Source organism: Hypanus sabinus, unplaced genomic scaffold (genome assembly GCF_030144855.1).
Source record: "Hypanus sabinus isolate sHypSab1 unplaced genomic scaffold, sHypSab1.hap1 scaffold_688, whole genome shotgun sequence".
NCBI lineage: Eukaryota > Metazoa > Chordata > Chondrichthyes > Myliobatiformes > Dasyatidae > Hypanus > Hypanus sabinus.
Window position 1 is genome coordinate 89,244 of NW_026781541.1, and position 16,531 is coordinate 105,774.

A 16,531-nucleotide genomic window follows, 5' to 3' on the forward strand; every position below is an offset into this window, starting at 1 on the left:
ATTAGTTCCCTTCGGGGTTGATCGGGATTCGAAAGTTGGGTCCAAATGATATGTCAAAGCTCGTCGCATTCGATTTCGGTCATTGTCAGGCCAATCCATATTATTTGTTTTAATCATGTTGGCTAACTCGGTTGGTAAGCATTGGAGCAGTAGGGCATTGAACTGCGGGGACAGATTTGCTTGGACTCCTGCGAAGGTGCCGTAGCAGGCCACAAATCGCTCTCAATATAAGGGCTAAGAGTGTTGTAAAAACAATCCTGAAGGCTTTGTGTGTCAATGCAAGGAGCATTCGTAATAAGGTGGATGAATTGAATGTGCAGATAGTTATTAACGAATATGATATGGTTGGAATCACAGAGACATGGCTCCAGGGTGACCAAGGATAGGAGCTCAACATCCAGGGATATTCAGTATTTAGGAGGGATAGACAGGAAAGAAAAGGACGTGGGATAGCGTTGCTGGTTAGTGAAGAGATTAACGCAATAGAAAGGAAGGACATTAGCCTGGAGGATGTGGAATCGATATGGGTAGAGCTGCATAACACTAAGGGGCATAAAATGCTGGTGGGATTTGTGTACAGGCCACCTAACTGTAGTAGTGAAGTTGGGGATAGCATTAAACAGGAAATTAGAAATGCGTGCAAAAAAGGAACAGCAGTTATAATGGGTGACTTCAAACTACATATAGATTGGGTGAACTAAATTGGTAAGGGTGCTGAGGAAGAGGATTTCTTAGAATGTGTGGGGGATGGTTTTCTGAACCAACATGTCAAGGAACCAACTAAAGAGAGGCCATCCTAGACTGGGTATTGAGCAATGAGGAAGGGTTAGTTAGCAATCTTGTCATACGAGGCCCCTTGGTTAAGAGTGACCATAATATGGTGGAATTCTTCAGTAAGATGGAGAGTGACATAGTTAATTCAGAACCAAATGTTCTGAACTTACAGAAGGGCAATTTTGAAGAAATGAGACTTGAATTAGCTAAGATTGATATTTAAATGATATTTAAAGGGTTGACAGTGGATAGAAACATAGAAAATAGGTGCAGGAGTAGGCCCTTCAGACCTTCGAGCCTGCACCGCCATTCAGTATGATCACGGCTGATCATCCAACTCAAAACCCTGTAACTGCTTTCTGTCCATACCCCCAATCGCTTTAGCCACAAGGGCCATATCTAACTCCCTCTTAAATATAGCCAATGAACTGGCCTCAACTGTTTCCTGTGGCAGAGAATTCCACAGATTCTCCACAGTCTGTGTGAAGAAGTTTTTCCTCCTCTCGGTCCTAAAAGTCTTCCCCTTTATCCTTAAACTGTGACCCCTCGTTCTGGACTTCTCCAACATCAGAAACAATCTTCCTGCATCTAGCCTGTCCAATCCCTTTAGAATTTTATATGTTTCAATAAGATCCTCCATCAATCTTCTAAATTCCAGTGAGTATAAGCCTAGTCGATCCAGTCTTTCTTCATATGAAAGTCCTGCCATCCCAGGAATCAATCTGGTGAACCATCTTTGTACTCCCTCTATGGCAAGAATGTCTTTCCTCAGATTAGGGGACCAAAACTGCACACAATACTCTAGGTGCCTTGTCCAACTGCAGTAGAACCTCCCTGCTCCGGTACTCAAATCCTTTTGCTATGAATGCCAGCATACCTTTCGCCTTTTTTGCTGCCTGCTGTACCTGCATGCCTCCCTTCAATGACTGGTGTACAATGACACCCAGGTCTCATTGCACCTCCCCTTTCCCTAATCAGCCACCATTCAGATAATAATCTGTTTTCCTGTTCTTGCAACCAAAATGGATAACCTCATATTTATCCACATTAAATTGCATCTGCCATGAATTTGCCCACTCACCTAACCTATCCAAGTCACCCTGCATCCTCTTAGCATCCTCACAGCTGACACCACCACCCAGCCTCGTGTCATCCGCAAACTTGGAGAGGCTGCATTTAATTCACTCATCTAAATCATTCATATATATTGTAAAGAACTGGGGTCCCAGCACTGAGCCTTGCGGTACCCCACTAGTCACTGCCTGCCATTCTGAAAAGGTCCCGTTTACTCCCACTCTTTGCTTCCTGTCTGCCAACCAATCTTCTATCCACATCAATACCATACCCCCAATACCGTGTGCTTTAAGTTTACACTCTAATCTCGTGTGTGGGACCTTGTCAAAAGCCTTTTGAAAATCTAAGTATACCACATCTACTGGCTCTCCCCTATCCACTCTACTAGTTACATCCTCAAAAAATTCTATAAGATTCGTCACACATTACTTTCCTATCACAACTCCATGCTGACTTTGTCCGATGATTTCACCTCTTTCCAAATGTGTTGTTATCACATCCTTGATAACCAACTCTAGCATTCTCCCCACCACCGACATCAGACTAACCAGTCTGTAATTCCCTGGTTTTTCTCTCCCTCCTTTTTTAAAAAGTGGGGTCACATTAGCCACCCTCCAATCCTCAGGAACTAATCCAGAATCTAAGGAGTTTTGAAAAATTATCACTAATGCATCCACTATTTCTTGGGCTACTCTGGGATGCAGACCATCTGGCCCTGGGGATTTATCTGCCTTTAATCCCTTCAATTTACTTAACACCACTTCCCTTCTAACATGTATTTCCCTCAGTTCCTCCATCTCACTAGACCCTTGGTCCCTTACTATTTCCAGAGCGTTATTTATGTCCTCCTTAGTGAAGACAGAACCAAAGTAGTTATTCAATTGGTCTGCCATGTCTTTGTTCCCTATGATCAATTCACCTGTTTCTGACTGTAAAGGTCCTTACATTTGTCTTGACCAATCTTTTTTCTTTTCACATATCTGTAAAAGCTTTTACAATCAGTTTTTATGTTCCCTGCCGGCTTTCTCTCATAATCTTTTTTCCCTTTCCTAATTAAGCCCTTGTCCTCCCCTGCTGGTCTCTGAATTTCTCCCAGTCCTCAGGTATGCCGCTTTTTCTGGCTAATTTATATGTTTCTTCTTTGGACTTGATAGTATCCCTAATTTCCCTTGTCAGCCACGGGTGCACTACCTTCCCTGGTTTATTCTTTTGCCAAACTGGGATGAACAATTGTTGTAGTTCATCCATGCAATCTTTAAATGCTTGCCATTGCATATCCACTGTCAACCCTTTGTATCATTTGCCAGTCTATCTTAGCTAATTCATGTCTCGTACCTTCAAAGTTACCCTTCTTTAAGTTTAGAACCTTTGTTTCTGAATTAACTATGTCACTCTCCATCTTAATGAAGAATTCCACCATATTATGGTCACTCTTGCCCAAGGGGCCTCACACAACAAAATTGCTAACTAACCCTTCCTCATTGCTCAATACCCAATCTAGAATGGCCTGCTCCCTAGTTGGTTCCTCAACGTTCATATGCAATGGCAAGCATTTAAAGATTGCATGGATGAACTACAACAAGTGTTCATCCCAGTTTTGCAAAAGAATAAACCAGGGAAGGTAGTGCACCCGTGGCTGACGGGGGAAATTAGGGATAGTATCAAGTCCAAAGAAGAAACACACAAATTATCCAGAAAAAGTGGCACACCTGAGGACTGGGAGAAATTCAGAGTCCAGCAGAGGAAGACAATGGGATTAATTAGGAAAGGGAAAAAAAGATTATGAGAGAAAGCTGGCAGAGAACATAAAAACTGACTGTAAAAGCTTTTATAGATAAGTGAAAAGACAAAGATTGGTTAAGACAAATGTAGGTCCCTTACAGTTAGAAACAGGGGAATTGGTCATGGGGAACAAGGACATGGCAGACCAATTCAATCACTACTTTAGTTCTGTCTTCACTAAGGAGGACACAAATAATCTTTCGGAAATAGTAAGGGACCGAGGGTCTAGTGAGATGGAGGAACTGAGGGAAATACATGTTAGTAGGGAAGTGGTGTTAGGTAAATTGAAGGGATTAAAGGCAGATAAATCCCCAGGGCCAGATGGTCTGCATCCCAGAGTAGCCCAAGAAATAGTGGATGCATTAGTGATAATTTTTCAAAACTCCTTGGATTCTGGATTAGTTCCTCAGGATTGGAGGGTGGCTAATGTGACCTTACTTTTTTTTAAAAATGAGGGAGAGAGAAACCGGGGAATTATAGATCGGTTAGCCTGACATCGGTGGTGGGGAAAATGCTAGAGTTGGTTGTGAAAGATGTGATAACAGCATATTTGGAAAGAGGTGAAATAATCAGACAATGTCAACATGGATTTGTGAAAGGAAAATCATGTCTGGCGAATCTTATAGAATTTTTTGAGGAAGTAACTAGTAGAATGAATAGGGGAGAAAAAGTGGATTTGGTATATTTGGATTTTCAAAAGGCTTTTGACAAGGTCCCACACAGGTGATTAGTGTGCAAACTTAAAGCACAGAGTGTTGGGGGTGTGTTATTGATGTGGATAGAGAATTGGTTGGCAAACAGGAAGCAAAGAGTGGGAATATATGGGACCTTTTCAGATTGGCAGGCAGTCACTAGTGGGGTACTGCAAGGCTCAGTGCTGGGACCCCAGTTGTTTGCAATATATATTAATGACTTAGACGAGGGAATTAAATGCAGCATCTCCAAGTTTGCGGATGACACGAAGCTGGGCGGCAGTGTTAGCTGTGAGGATGCTAAGAGGATGCAGGGTGACTTGGATAGGTTAGGTGAGTAGGCAAATTCATGGCAGATGCAATTTCATGTGGATAAATGTGAGCTTATTCACTTTGGTTGCAAGAACAGGAAAACAGATTATTATCTGAATGGCTGATTAGGAAAAGGGGAGGTGCAACGAGACCTGGGTGTCATTGTACACCAGTCATTGAAGGTGGGCATGCAGGTACAGCAGGCGGTGAAAAAGGCAAATGCTATGTTGGCATTCGTAGCAAGAGGATTCGAGTACAGGAGCAATGAGGTTCTACTGCTGTTGTACAAGGCCCTGGTGAGGCCACAGCTGGAGGACTGTATGCAGTTTTGGTTCCCTAATCTGAGGGAAGACATTCTTGCCAAAGAGGTAGTACAAAGAAGGTTCACCAGATTGATTCCTGGGATGGCAGGATTTTCATATGAAGAAAGACTGGGTCGACTAGGCTTATACTCGCTGGAATTTAGAAGATTGAGGGGGGATCTTATTGAAACGTATAAAATTCTAAAGGGATTGGACAGGCTAGATGACAGGCAAGATTGTTTCTGATGTTGGGCGAGTCCAGAACGAGGGGTCACAGTTTAAGGATAAAGGGGAAACCTTTTAGGACCAAGATGAGGAAAAGCTTCTTCACACAGGGAGAGATGAATCTGTGGAATTCTCTATCACACGAAACAGTTGAGGCAGGTTCATTGGTTATATTTAAGAGGGAGTTAGATATGGCCCTTGTGGCTAAAGGGATCAGGGGGTATGGACAGAAAGCAGGTACAGGGTTCTGAGTTGGATGATCAGGCATGATCATTCTGAATGACAGTGCAGGATCGAAGGGCCTAATGTCCTACTCCTGCACCTATTTTCTATGTTTCTATGTGTGGAAAATTAAAATCTCCCACAATCACAACCTTGTGCTTACTACAAATATCTGCTATCTCCTTACAAATTTGCTCTTCCAATTCTCGCTCCCAATTAGGTGGTTTATAATACACCCCTATAAGTGTTACTATACCTTTCCCAATCCTCAGTTCCACCCAAATAGGCTCCCTAACTGAGCCCTGTAATCTATCCTGTCAAAGCACTGCTGTAATATTTTCTCAGACAAGCATTGCAATACCTCCTCCTCTTGCCCTTCTGATTCTATCACACCAGAAGCAACGAAATCCAGGGATATTTAGTTGCCAGTCACACCCCTCCTGCAACCATGTTTCACTAATAGATACAACATCATATTTCCAGTTATCAATCCATACTCTAAGCTCATCCACCTTCCTTACAATGCTCCAAGCATTAAAACAGATGCATTCAAGAAACTTTCCACCTCGTCCTCTCTGTTTATCACTAATGGTGCAAACAACTTTATTATCTCCTTTTTTTTCCTTCTCCCCTACATCTTCGGTCTATGCGCTCCTACATCAGGGAGGAAGTTCAAATCAGCTCTGTGTTAAAAGTTTAGCCATCACAGTGACTGAAGTCAGCTGCAGGTTCATGAGGGACTGCTACTGTCAGATTCTGCAGTTCTTGCGGCTGCTCATCGCACCCAGGACTGAACTCTGGTCAGTGAGCTTTGGAGGAGTCTGTTCTGCTGATGTTAGGCTTAACTTAGACTGGTGTTTAATATTGTGGATCTGTGAAAGATAAATCAGTTCTGTATCAAATCCCGTGTCTCAGGTATTTACTGTCTAGAGACTCTCACAATGTACACTAGAAAGGCCACTCAGCCCATCTAGTTCCTGCCCATGTTTCTGTTCCCTATCAGTATATCAAAAGCTCTCCCTGCTGTTCCCTTCTCACTATCCCTGAGATGACAGGTTGCAACAAGTCACCACTCTGTGGGATAGGAGATTTCCCGTGAATTTCTTTGAAACATATAAATGCACAACACATTACAGATGCTTTGTCCCACTTTGCTGTGCCGACCATGTATCTTACTCTAGAAACCACTTAGAATTACACTCCCTGCAACTAGCCACCCATTTTCCTAAGCTCCATGTACCTATCTAAGAGTCTCTTAAAAGACCCTATTGTATCCGCCTCTATCACCATCGCTGGCAGTGCATTCCACACACACACCACTCTTTGCTTAAAAAAGTTAGCTCTGACATCTCCTCTGTACCTACTTCCAGGCAGCTTAAACCTATTCCCCCTCGAGTTAGCCGTTTCAGCCCTGGGAAAAAGCCTCTGGCTATCCACACGACCAATGCCTCTCATCATCTGATACACCTGCATGAATTCCCTGCATGATTTTCTCCGGTCTGAACAAGACGATGAGCTCACTGTGGTTTTGACGTTCTCTCTCTCTCTCTCCTTGTGTTTGATGTCACAGCCCCGCCTCACTCAGGCACTTAAAGCGACACTCACAGTAAACGAACCTGCAGTCTCGTAACACAATGCACCTCCAAAGTCTGACAGCAGACCAGCGAGTGAATCTTCGATGGTGCAGAGTCAAAAACCAAAGTGTTGCCAGCCTGAGTCAGGACTTTGGGGCTCCAGAGAGGGATGGGGTCTAGAGTTTACCAGGAGAAGGAGGAATCAGACCAGCAGGATGTGGCTACAAAAGAAAGGTCAGAAACATTTGGAAACTGGTTGACCGAAAAAAAAAAGGTGGTTAATTTCAGGCAGCAAATGTGGAGAGGAATAAAAAGACAATGTTTAGGCTGAGCCCCTTCAGCATTCCTAGACTGTATACACCGCTGCTTAGCTGCTTTCTGAACTGCCAAGTTCCTCCAGCTTTTTGTGTGTGTGTGTGTCTCTATATTCCCAGCAACTGCAGAATCTCCGGTGTTTTATATCTGCACTTTCCTTTGGCATTAGATATACGTTGATATTGAGTATATTGCTTATGGGAGCCATTTTCTGCGTTAAAACAGCTGCAGATTTTTTCTACACACACTATAAAAAAATGAGGTTTGGACATTGAACCGGTGCTTGCAGAAATGGTTAATGGCACCATGATTACCCATAGGGCTATGCGTTAAGAATCTTGCCGGCGCTGAAGTGCCCTGGCATCAGGCTGAGGACGTCCCCGAGTATCACGCATGCGCGTAGTACACAGAAGGCCTTGAAAATGTCGGGTGCAGGTAAGAGCGATCCTCCGTGATTTTACCTTAAACACCGACTTCAGAAAAATTCCTGTGAAATCCGTACACTGTGGCCAACAGTCCCAGGACAGTCCTGCTCTCGTCCCTGTCTCGCAGCACCACGATCCGTGCACGGGCCCCGGGGAGCTTCCATCTGATGAGTGAATGGGAACCGATGGATCTCTCAGACAGAGCTGAGCTTTAGCTATAGTAAAGGCAAGGATTAGGAACTCAGAAAAAGGGAACAAAATCTTTTACATCACCAGTTGAGAAAATCACCTTTGTTCTACCTCCAATCACTAATAAGAGAAAATCTGCAGATGCTGGAAATCCAAGCAACACGCACAAACTGCTGGAGGAATTCAGCATTAGTACTCTTTTCCATAGATGCTGCCTGGCCTGCTGAGTTCCTCCAGCATTTTGTGTCTGTTGCTTGTTCTACCTTCTCTTGTTCTGGACTTTTCTACCGGTGAGGACATGTTTTGTCCCATTCTCTCTGGCTACATAATGATATCAAACACCTTTGCCCTGGGCAACAAGTAGCTTTCACATCACAAATGTGCCAGACTCCAGTGAGACAGAAAGACTCCTGCCCTTCCCTTCGTATTCATTGGCATTGCAATCACTGAGTTCACCACTGTTAGTCTCTGTCTGATGTGTGTATTGTGGCAATGCAAACGTTGCTGGAGAATTGGGGGAGGCTTCAAGGGAGGATAGAAACTGAGTTCAGCACTGTCAGTCATTGGGGGGGAGGGTTCAGGGGGAATATTTATGTAAAATACAGAAACTGGTGATACTTGAGTCCCCTGTGTGTATTGTGGTGATGCAAAAGTTGCTGGAGAATTTGCAAGTGGGAAGAAGTGGAGTGATATTTGGAAATCTGACTTTTTAAAGTGTAACTCAGCAAGCAAACCACTTATGGACAATATGCCAAAACGTTGGTGAGAAAATCCTTCTTTACCCATTACAGGCCTGCTACATAGGTTGTGTGAGAGTGCAGATGAACTGGATCGAACCCAGAAGAGATCAACGTTCCTATTGACCGTGATTGCTAGCTGTGAAAATGAATACCTCTGTATAAAAAATTCACTGTGCACATCTTGTCACTGGGTAAAAAAAAATGCACAGTGCAAGACTTATGTACACATTGGTTATTACAAATTAGAGGGGGTATTGGAGGGAAGATGGGGAGACCTGTAGTGTCCCTGATGCCCTCCCCTACAAGAAGTGCATCCAGCTGCAGCTTGTAACCCTGCACTTTAAGGAGTTGGAACTTGAAACGCATATGGGAATTGATGGTCATTCCAGATAGCAGCACTCTGCCCAGTCAGGAGATGATTTATCTTCCAACTTGGGATGAACCTCACTGTAACAGTGTGATACCAGATCAAACCATGGCAACTCAAGTAATCTCATCTAAACTGTTGTCCTACGCTCATTGATGGATTTTGTAAATCTTTTTACAGGTTAAAACTGAGAAGGAATTTGTCTCCAGGAATCTCAAACACGGCACAACAGTTTTGTTGTCTCTGTCTATATATTTAAGAAGTGGAACAAGGGATTCAATCGACAATCCTTCCTGCTCAGACAGTGGGGAGGGATTCACTCGATCATCCTTCCTGCTCAGACTGTGGAGAAGGATTCATTTGGTCATCTGAGCAACTGGCACGCCCGGCATTTTACACAGGAGAGAGGCTGTTCACCTGCTTAGTCAGTGGGAATGGATTCACTCAGTCATCTCAACTGAAGGAACATCAACAAGTTCACACTAGTTGATGTTCCATTCACCTGTTCTGTGTGTGAGAAAGGATTCTGCTTGCCATCCCAACTGTGGACACACCAGTCAGATCACACTGGGCAGAAGCTGGTCATCTGCTGAATTTCAGGGAAGGGATTCTCTCGGTTATCTGACTTAATGGCACACCAACGTGTTCATACCAGGGGACAGCCATTCACCTGCTCAGTCTGTGGGAAGGGATTCACTCATTCATCCAGCCTACAGAGTCATCAGAGAGTTCACACTGGGGAGAAGCCATTCACCTGCTCAGTCTGTGGGAAGGGATTCACTCGGTCATCAAACCTACTGAGTCATCAGCGAGTTCACACTGGGGAGAAGCCATTCACTTGCTCAGAATGTGGGAAGGGATTCACTCAGTCTTCCCACCTAGAGAGTCATCAGCGAGTTCACACTGGGGAGAAGCCATTTACCTGCTTAGTCTGTGGGAAGGGATTCGCTCAGTCATCCCAACTACAGAGTCATCAGCGAGTTCACACTGGGGAGAGGCCATTCACCTGCACACTGTGCGGGAAGGGATTCACTAGCTCATCTAAACTGAAGGTGCATCAGAGAGTTCACACTGGGGAGAAGCCATTCACCTGCTCAGTCTGTGGGAAGGGATTCACTCAGTCATCCAGCCTACAGAGTCATCAGCAACTTCACACTGGGGAGAGGCCATTCACCTGCTCAGAATGTGGGAAGGGATTCATACTGTCATTCTACCTACAGAGACACCAGCGAGTTCACACTGGGGAGAGGCCATTCACCTGCTCAGTCTGTGTGAAGAGATTCACTCAGTCATCCCACCTACGGAATCATCAGCGAGTTCACACTGGGGAGAAGCCGTTCACCTGCTCAGTCTGTGGGAAGGGATTCACTCAGTCATCACAACTATTGACACACCAGTCAGTTCACAGTGGGGACTGGCCGTTGTTATGAATCCCTGGGTTTCATTTGCTGTGGACTGTCATTTTTCGAGAGTGAGATTAAGAAGGTGAATCAGTCTGACTTGCAGCTTGTTTAGTTTTAACTGAGGACACAGACACTCAGAGTCAGACGGAGACGAAGGAGGAAAAACTGAATGATCGAAACCAGGGAACTGGTGGCCAAGGGTCACTTTTTGGAACTTTCCTATGCCCACAAGGGTGGGCTAATTATCGTTCACCGTACATCGAATGTGTGGTTGTCACCTCGTTTGATCCATAGGAGTGGATCGGATTTGGCGCATCCTGTGGAGACCACTTATGTGTTAACCCTTGCCTGGCTGTGGTGTGGTAGTTCACTTGAAGATGATACACCTTGTGACAAGTCACTTTTGGTGATAATTTGTATGTGGATTTGGAGCGATGACGGATAAAATCTACAGCAACTGTTCTCTTGTTTTACCACCATGAAACCTGTGCAATTCTACATATTTGTGTTCTCTCGCCTTTTACCCTGGATTACAAATCTCTCTCTCTCATCGCCTATTCTGTAGTTGAACTGAACTTTCATACTTCACCATCTCAAGACTCTAAGCCTTGTTTCCCCCGAGCTCAATAGTTTGGGAGTTACATTTACACACATTTATAAACTTAACACTGTTAACATCTGTTTATCTTGTTTAAGTTGCAATATTACAAGTAGATGCTAATAAAGATAGATTTAACATCAAAACCAGACTCCAGGTGTAGTCTATTGCTGCTGGTTTGTTTCTAAAGCGTTATGGTTCATAACAAATTTGGGGCCTGCATCTGAGATATTTACAAATTTGGGGGGCTATTGATCGATTAATTATCGATTTGATTGGGTAAATCCCTTTTGATTTATTTGTGTGTGGAAATCAGCAGCAATGGACATTTATAAATTTCTGGAAGCACCAACCCCTGAGGCATCAGGAAAAGCCAAAAAGAATGAATTGCTGACTGTTGCTAATGGGCTGAATCTTAAGCAGGTAAGGGGGTGTGAAGGACCAGGGCAAGCATAAAACTGAGAGAGGAGGTACAGGTAAACCAATAGGGGTTTTATTATAAAATATAGGCATCCACCCCCTTTTTCAGAGACTGGGATCCCTGTTTCTACCGGTAATAATGTGCATTTCAATGTGTTCACCTCTCAGTCCTCGATTCTCTAAATGAAAGGGTTATCCACATTTGATTTTTCTTTATATGATGTCCCAACCATTTCAGGGATCAGTCTATTGAAACTTCATTGCACTCTCTATAACAAATACTCTCTAACCACTTTGTTAATCCTCTGTGCAAAAAAATGCCCATCTTCCACAGCCCCGTGTTGCCCCAACCACTCACCTCCTACCCCTGTCATTGGCCCCACTTGCGCGTCAACTGTCCCAATGTTAATCCCTCTGCTCACCACCACCATGTGCTCAGACATTTCCACAAATTTCCACCGGGACAAACATCCTTTCACACCATCTTCTTCCTTTCAATAAAATCCCTCCTCTCCCTCCCCAGGAACTGGCATCAAACCGACGGACCGAGCGGTCTCCGACCTCTCGGCGACACATCAGACTCCGGCCGCAGGAGACGCTTCACAAACGCCCCAACATCCCTTGGAGGGAAATGGACATAAATCAAAAAACGGACATTTATTCCGCTGTGATGTGGAGTTTGAGGCCGGAGCGGGAGGCGAAATCAGTGGGGGTAACGCCCTCTGGACGTCCACCTCTGCGACTGGTGGTAACAAGTGATTGGCATCGCTTTGCGCCAATGGGAATAGCACAGCCCTTGAATCCTCTGTTGACAGCGGTGGGGGTGGGCTGGTCACGTGATTATTAGCCCAGCTATTAAACTGATAAAGCCCGAGCTCAGCAGAGCATGGATGACGTAAGACGCTGCGCACGTAAGGGCAGATCCCGGTGTGGGAAGCCCATGCGTGACGTTAGGCACGAGGGGGTTCTGTGTGACGTCACCTGTGGGGATGCGCTCGCATTTAAATGCACCTTAATGTGCGTTTCTTATGATTTCAGAGGGACAACATTAATCACGGGTTTCATTACCGAATCCAGTGTTGTGAGATGTAAAGCCCCCTGTAATGTGTCCGGCATATCCCTTTTGATTTATTTGTGTGTGGAAATTAGCAGTCCCCACTGTGAACTGACTGGTGCGCCAGTAGTTGTGATGGCCGAGTGAATCCTATCCCACAGTCTAAGCAGGTGAACGGCTTCTCCCCAGTGTGAAATCGCTGATGACTCTGTAGGCTGGATAACTGAGTGAATCCCTTCCCACAGACTGAGCAGGTGAATGGCCTCTCCCCAGTGTGAACTCGCTGGTGTCTCTGTAGGTAGAATCACAGTATGAATCCCTTCCCACATTCTGAGCAGGTGAATGGCCTCTCCCCAGTGTGAAGTTGCTGATGACTCTGTAGGCTGGATGACTGAGTGAATCCCTTCCCACAGACTGAGCAGGTGAATGGCCTCTCCCCAGTGTGAACTCGCTGGTGTCTCTTTAGGGTGGATGACCGAGTGAATCCCTTCCCACATACTGTGCAGGTGAATGGCTTCTCCCCAGTGTGAACTCGCCAGTGACTCAGTAGGGTGGATGACCGACTAGAGTGAATCTCTAGATGAGACTAGAACTCGGGGACATCGCCTCAAGATTCAGGAGAGAAGAGTTAGGACGGAGACGAGGAGAAACTGTTTTTCCCACAGAGTGGTGAATCTGTGGACTTCTCTGTCCAGGGAAGCAGTTGAGGTTTCCTCACGAAGTATATTTAAGATACGGTTAGATAGGATTTTGCAGAATAAGGTAATGAAGGGTTATAGGGAAAAGGCAGGTAGATGGAGTTGAGTTTCCTGACGGATCAGCCATGCTCTTATTGCATGGCGGGACATACTCAATGGGCCAATGGCCGACTCCTGCTCCCATTTCTTATGTTCTGACGTGCGGCCTGAGTAGTGTCTTGTAAAGTATCAGCATTATCTCCTTGCTAATATATTCTACTTCACTTTAAATAAAGCCAGCATTGTATTTGCCTTCTTTACCACAGACTCAACCCGGAAGTTAATCTTCTGGGAGTCTTGCCCAAGGTCCTGGTGTCGTAGTGACGTCAGCGCCGGACTCCGTAACGGAGGTTCCCGGGTTCGAATACAGTCGGTCCTCTCCCGAGTACGCTTTCCATCCGTGCCCGGTTGAGTGTTGAGCTCGCAATTCGACCTCATAAAGATACTGTGAAATGTCTGTGTGAGGAGAAGCGCCCCACACAACCTTCCGATCCGCGCCTTGTAAGGCATGAAAATGCCCGACACTGCCCTGAGTCAGTCCTGAGTTGACGACATCATCATCACATTTCCTTCTGTAGATCTGTGGCTTGAACATTCTCCCCAATCAGATAGCAGTTCACTATTGTTCCTTTTGCCGAAATGCACTATCGTACTTTTCCCAATATTGTATTCCATCTGCCACTTTCTTCAAACTTGTGTCCTGCTGCAATCGTATTGCACCCTCAGCACTACCATTGCCTCCACCTAACTTTGTATCATCCACAAACCTTGTCACAAAGCCATCAGTTCAATTATCCAAATCATTGACAAACAATGTGAAAAGTAGCGGTCCGAATACTGACCCCTGAAGACCACGTTACTGCTGGCCAACCAGAAAAGGCCCCTTTTATTCCCACTCGCTGCCTCTTGGCTGTCAGCCATTCCTCTATCCATGCCAGTATTACTTCTGACTTTTATCCTGTTAAGCAGTTTCATGTGTGACACCCTATCAGAAGCTTTCTGAAAATCCAAGTAAATGACATCCACTGTCTCTCGTTTGTCCATCCTGCTTATGACTTCCTCGAAGATCTGTAACAGACTTGTCAGGCAAGATTTCCCTGTACAGAACCAAGCTGGCTTTGACATTATATCATTAGTCTCCTAGTACACCAAAACCTCAACTGTTATCATGACTCCACACTTTCCCAGCCACTGAGGTTAGGCTAACTGGACTATAATTTGCTTTACTTTGCCCTCCTCCCTTCTCAAAGAGTGGATTGACATTTGCAATCTTCCTGTCCTCAGGGACCATGCCAGAATCAAGTGATTCTTGACGTGTCATGACCAATGCATCTGTTATCTCTCCAGCCGCCTCTCTCAGGACTCTGGGATGTAGTCCACCTGGTTCAGGTGACTTATCCACTTTAAGAACCTGCGTTTGCCTAGCACGTTTTCCTTTGTAATAGCAAAGGCACTCACTCCTGTTCCCTGACACTCACGGATCTCTGTCACACTGGTGGTGTGAAATTCATAACAACACTTGTTATTATGAATCCCTGAGTTTTGTTTGCTGTGGACTGTCATTTTAAGAGAGAGAGACAGAGATTAGGATGCCGACTCAGTCTGACTTGCAGCTTGTTTACATCGCTCGCAGCTTGTTTAGTTTTAACCGAGGACACAGACACTCAGAGTTAGACAGAGAGGAAGGAGGAAAAATGGAAGAATCGAAACCAGGGAACTAGTGGCCAAGGGTCACTCGTTGGAACCTTCCTATGCCCACAAGGGTGGGTTAATTATCGATTCGCCGTACATCGAATGTGTGGTTGTCACCTCGTTTGATCCTTAACAGTGGATCGGATTTGGGGTATCCTGTGGAGACCACTTATGTGTTAACCCTTGCCTGGCTGTGGTGTGGTAGTTCAGTTGAAGATGATACCCCTTGTGACAAGTTTCGATGATAATTTGTATGTGGATTTCGAACGATGACGGATAAAATCTCCAGCGACTGTTCTCTCGTTTTACCACCGTGGAACCTGTGCAATTGTACATATTTGCCTTCTCTCGCCATTTACCCTGGATTCTCATTCTCATTCTCATTCATTCTCTCTCTCTCTCTCTCTCTCTCTCTCTCTCTCTCTCTCTCTCTCTCTCTCTCTCTCTCTCTCTCTCTCTCTCTCTCTCTCTCTCTCTCTCTCTCTCTCCCTCTCTCCCTCTCTCCCTCTCTCCCTCTCTCCCTCTCTCCCTCTCTCCCTCTCTCCCTCCCTCTCTCATCGCCCTCTCTCATCGCCTAATCTGTAGTTGAACTGAACTTTCATACTTTATCATCTCAAGACTGTAAGCCTTGTTTCCCCCAAGCTCAATAGTTTGGGAGTTACATTTACACACATTTATAAACTTAACAACGTTAACTTCTGTTTATCTTGTTTAAGTTGCAATTTTACAAGTAGATTCTAATAAAGACAGATTTAACATCAAAACCAGAGTCCAGGTGTAGTCTATTGCTGCTGGCTTGTTTCTAAAGCATTATGGTTCGTAACAAATTTGGGGGCTATTTATCGATGAATTATTGATTTGATTGGGGAAATCCCTTTTAATTTATTTGTGTGTGGAAATCAGCAGCAATGGACATTTATAAATTTCTGGAATCGCCAACCCCTGAGGCATTAGGAAAAGCCAAAAAGAATGAATTGCTGACTGTTGCTAATGAGCTGAATCTTAAGCAGGTAAGGGGGTGTGAAGGACCAGGGCAAGCATAAAACTGGGAGAGGAGGTAAAGGTAAACCAATAGGGGGTTTATTATAAAATATAGGCATCCACCCCCTTGTTCAGAGACTGGGATCCCTGTTTCAACCAGTAATGATGTGCATTGCAATGTGTTCACCTCTCAGTCCTCGATTCTCTAAATGAAAGGGTTATCACATTTGATCTTTCTTTTTATGATTACACAACCATTTCAGGGATCAGTCTGTTGAAACTTCATTGCACTCTCTAATACAAATACTCTCCAATCACTTTTTTAATCCTCTGTGCAAAAAATGTCCATCTTCCGCAGCCCCGTGTTGCCCCCACCACTCACCTCCTACCCCTGTCTTTGGCCCCACTTGCAGGTGAACCGTCTGTCGGTGTTCCCCGCCCCCCCCATGTGAATTCCTCTGCTCACCACCACCGTGGGCTCAAACATTTCCACAGATATCCACCGGGACAAACATTCTGTCCGCTCCCTGTCACACCATCTTTTTCCTTTCAATAAAATCCCTCCTCTCCCTCCCCAGGGAGCTGGCATCAGACCGACGGGCCGAGCGGTCTCCACCTCTCGGCGACACATCAGACTCCGGCCGCAGGAGACG

At 45.0% G+C, this 16,531-nt stretch overlaps 1 pseudogene; it reads right to left on the bottom strand.

The window, feature by feature from the left end:
* Positions 1–16,531, bottom strand: part of LOC132389868 (zinc finger protein 850-like) — a 63,424-nt pseudogene that overhangs the window by 20,514 nt on the left and 26,379 nt on the right.